The sequence below is a fragment of the Sciurus vulgaris genome (genome assembly GCF_902686455.1).
Source record: "Sciurus vulgaris genome assembly, chromosome: 17".
In the NCBI taxonomy this organism is placed as follows: domain Eukaryota; kingdom Metazoa; phylum Chordata; class Mammalia; order Rodentia; family Sciuridae; genus Sciurus; species Sciurus vulgaris.
The window spans coordinates 73788387-73793107 of NC_136478.1; the positions used below are offsets into that span (position 1 = coordinate 73788387).

The 4721-nt window shown below is 51.7% G+C and overlaps 1 pseudogene across 1 annotated transcript; it reads right to left on the bottom strand.

Annotated features, from left to right (window-relative positions):
• Positions 1-385: 385 nt before the first annotated feature.
• On the bottom strand, positions 386-1447 carry LOC306648594 (vomeronasal type-1 receptor 4-like; annotated as a pseudogene). Its single transcript has one exon. The product of its transcript is annotated as a vomeronasal type-1 receptor 4-like (transcript).
• Between the last annotated feature and the right edge of the window lie 3274 nt (positions 1448-4721).

Consider the following 4721-nt stretch of genomic DNA (forward strand, 5'->3'; position numbering starts at 1 on the left):
TGGAGGAATGCAGTCTCTCCTCTGACACTAAATCCCCTGCAGTATCCAATGCTGGCATGGCTTCAGGCTTTCCAGGCCACTCTGATCCTTCCACATCATCTCCAGTCCCACTTCTTCCTGCTTCCTGTGGGGCCTGGCAGTCTGTCCCACCTCTAGGTCACTGATCTAGTTCCAGGTCCATTCTGGTTAAACTGTGACTACAGAGGAGACCTTTGGTGGACACCCCAGCCCATGAAAGCTCACCACAACTGCTACCATCCTTGTAGCCCTGGAGCTTGGATCTCTAGCACTGTGATGTTCTTTCTCCAAGGATATGATGGAGAGCAATTGCATCAGCATCTGCATTATGACTCAGGCATTGCCAGAATGACAGACTCCTTCACAATCAGTGATGGATGGGGCCTTCTGCAGTGGGTTTATGACCTGAGGAGCTCTTGCTGGGAATATGACACCGTCCAGCAACCAGAAGATATAAGAAATGGAAGGTGTTCAGGAAGCATAACCCTTGGAGCTCTCTGACTGTGACTGGACAGTTTGTCAGCAGACAGCAGCAACCAGAACAGAGCCTGGAAACTGAGGTGTAGTGACTAAGGAACAGAAAGGGACAGAAGGCTGGGAAACATGCTGCCATTGCCACATTGGTGTGGACCAACCACCTCGTGGCTCCATCCAGGAGAGCCATGTATGTGGTCAAGATGGCGGAGGTCGAGTACGAGAGCACAAAGCTGCTCACCAGGGTGAGGATGCTGTGGGTGGCCCTGCTCTCAGGGACAGACTTGGAAGGCAAGGACCTGTGGATGTGCTGGACCCTCTTCTTGTGCCTGGACAGGAAAACCACCTGGCGCCACTGGCCCACATCATGAGTCCCAAACACAGGACATCAGTGGAGGCCAACAGGGCTGAATATAATGTAGCAAATTGTCTCCTGGTACTTCTGACAGCACAATAACCAAAATCCCTCATCCCAGTGAGATTTCTCCCACCCCTTATGTCCATCACATTTTTGGGAATGAGGGCATTCACCAGCATGTGCAGGACCCAGCACAAGCACAGGGAGGGCCGGATGAACTTGGGGGCTCTGACCCTGAGCTGCGCCCACTTGGAGTTTACTGGGGCTGATGGTGATGGCCTGAAAGATACTCAACAGGCATGTGGAGCCAAGAGATAACCCCCTGGCCACTCTGTGGAAATAGAAGACCATTTTACAAGCATGGTCATCTAGGGAATGAGCGAGGCCGAAGGCCACCATTGTCTGAGTGACTCCTTTACACAGGAGAGCCATGAAGTTGGCCCAGGCCAGGTTCCTGAGAATCAGATCTGTGGGCTTCACCCTGTTCCCAGCAAGGTCACTGAGCACAGCACAGTATAGGAAGGTAGAGTTGCCCAGGATGCCCACTGCAGTCTGGAACAGGAAGACGAGTTCAACAGCCAACTCTCTAGAATCCATTCGTCACATTCCTGGGGAGCATCACTCACTGCCAGCATCAGAGGTCCCCTGACACACTCACAGGTTGGTTTTCTTGGCAGTGTGTGCACCACTGTTCTCCCCAACATCCACAGCCTCTCAGTTACCATGAGGGCTGTCTTTCACAGGAGCTGCCTGGTCAGTTGTGCACTGATGCCTGGATACAGCTGGCTTAGTGGGCACCATGGCAAAAGTCCCATCTGCTGCTCTTACCAGGGGCTGGCACTTCCCCCAGTGCTGCTGGGATATGCCCCAATTTGAATCTCACAGCAGCTCTGAATGAGAGTCCCATCTGGTGAGACCTCCTTCAGGTGAACTTCCCTTTGTCCCCAGATGCTGAAGATTTCCCAGTCCTAGCACTGCACCGTCCAGAGGCCAGAACTTGGCAGAGCCCAGGCTGTCCATCTCAAGGAGCACAGTTACCCCTGTGCACATGAGGGCAGGTGACAGTCCCCTGTGCACACCCTTGTCGCAGCCAGCATGTGGCAAACTTGCACCTCTTCTATTTTCCTCTGCAGTCCATATTCTGTTCTGCTCTCCTGCTGATTAATTTCCCGTTAATCCAATTTAAAGTTCTATAGGCCTATATTATGGTGCACAAAATGTGAATAAAATCTAAAAATGCAAGAAAAGAGCAAACTTACCTTAATATTGAAATACTGGTTGATCTAGTTGCGCCATGTTAGGATGGCATTAGAAGACCCTTAACCAATTCATCATGAGATAAAGTATAATTATTGGTTTTTCAAGATGGCGGCCTAGAGGGTGGCTGCATTTCGTGTTGCTCCAGGACTCAGGATTCAAGAGAGGAGATATTGGGACGCTTGGGACCAACTCAAAGTAGCCGGGTGACTCTCACCCCCTGGGGGGGCATCCCGGATGGGACGGGGGTCCCGGAACGCAGGAAACTTTGTGAAGTAGAACTGCCGGCGAGACGCCCCTCCCTCCGCTGGAGCAGTGAACTCGGATAGCTGGGAGCGCCGTAGAGGAGGCCGCTCGGCACAGCGCTGGGACTCGGAGCAGCCACTGGGGCTCCGGCGGCTGCCCGGGGGAGGAGTGGCGGGGAGAACTGTGTGGACTCAGGACACCGGGGCCTGCCCTGAGGAGGAGGAGAAGAGCGTGGCCACTTGGATTCGGAGAGACTGCACCAGAGCTGCAGGTGGTTGCCAGAGGAGAAGCTGCGCGGCGAGTTGTTTGGAATCAGAACGACGCTTCTGAACCCCGGGGCCTGCCCTGAGGACGAGGAGGAAGAGGAGCGGCCGCTTGGATTCAGGTGACTACACGGGAGCTGCAGGCGGTTGCCAGAGAAGGGGCTGCGTGGCGAGCTGTTTGGACTCTGACCACTTCTGAACCCTGGGGCCTGCACGGAGGAGTAGGAGAAGGAGGAGAAGGAGCGCGGCGGGTCCTTTGGACTCGCAGTGACTGCATTAGCGCTCCAGGCGGCTGCTCAGAGGAGAAGGCGAGTGGTGAGTTGTTTGGTCTTAAAGTGACAGCTCCTGAACACAGGGGGGCTGCCTGGAGGAGAAGCGTGGTGGGACGCTTGGTCTTGAGTGGCCGCACCAGAGCTCCGGGCGGTGCCCAGAGGACCCGTGCAGCGGGTCACGTGGATTCAGAGCCACTCAGAGGGACTGCTCCTGAACACCCGGGGGGTTATCTGGAGAAGGAGGAGGAACAGGGAGGGTCACTTCGACTCGGAGTGATTGATTGCCCTGGGCTACGGGTGGTTGGTGGGAGGAGGAGGCACGAAGTGAGTTTCTTGGACTCCTAATGACCGCACCGGAATACTGGGCGGCTGTCTGGAGGAAGAGGCCTGTGGCGGGTCTCTGGGACTCAGAGCGATTGTTCGGGGCCACAGGTGGCTGCTCAGAGGAGGGGCCACGCAGCCAGGCGATTAGGTGCAGAACAGGGTCCCAGGATCTAGGAGGCTTCTGGGTGGAAGAGCCACACAGAGACAGGCTTAGGGCGGAGTGAAGGTTCCAGGCCTATGGGCAAATTCTCTGAAGAGGGGCAGCCTAAGGAGATTCATCTGCGAAGGGTGAGGCTCCCAGGCCCAGGAGGTAGGGCCGGGCCCCTGGAAACTGTGCAGAGGAAGGCAGCCCAGCCCAGGCAGTAGCTGTAAATTGAGGGGAACCTCTAGGAGGAATCTGACCAGCGAGACCTCCCCACTGGGTGAGTCTTCCCTGCCTGGTGAGGTTTCCCCACAAGGACGGTAAAACCAGAGACACAGGCCCAAACAGGCCTTGCCTCAGCCCACAGCCTAGGTCCCCTTTGGATGACCATTGGTCAACAAGTGGAGGCACCTCTGCCCACTAGCAGGGAATATACCCCACCTGAAGGCCACCACTCCTAGAGACGCAGCTTCCTTGTGGAGCACCGCATTATCAACTTCCTCCAAGACTTCAGCCTACTGAAGGCTAAGAGGGGATATATATAGAAATCTTCAGGGACATTGTAAATCAACAGAGGAAATCTGCAATATCTCAGCTGTCCACTGATATCTGAACAATATGAGAAAACAAGGAAAGAAAATGCTGCAAACAAATCTAGATGTTACATCAATAAAACCCAATGACAGCATGGCAGAAGAAATGACAGAAAAGGAGTTCAGAATGTACATAATTAAAATGATCAGAGAAGCAAACGATGAGATGAAAGAGCAAATGCAAGCATTGAATGATCGCACCAATCGACAGTTAAAAGAGCAAATACAGGAAGCAAAAGATCATTTCAATAAAGAGTTAGAGATATGGAAAAAAAACCAAACAGAAATCCTTGACATGAAGGAAACAATAAACCAAATTAAGAACTCCATAGAAAGCATATCCAATAGGATAGAACACCTGGAAGACAGAACCTCAGATATTGAAGACAAAATATTTAACCTTGAAAACAAAGTTGAACAAACAGAGAAGATGGTAAGAAATCATGAACAGAATCTACAAGAACTATGGGATATCATGAAAAGGCCAAATTTAAGAATTATTGGGATTGAGGAAGGCCTAGAGAAACAAGCCAAAGGAATGAACAACCTATTCAATGAAATAATATCAGAAAATTTCCCAAATCTAAAGAATGAAATGGAAAATCAAGTTCAAGAGGCTTACAGGACTCCAAATACACAAAATTACAACAGACCCACACCAAGGCACATTATAATGAAAATACCTAACATACAAAATAAAGACAGAATTTTAAAGGCTGTGAGAGAAAAGAACCAAATTACATTCAGGGGGAAACCAAAACGCATATCAGCAGA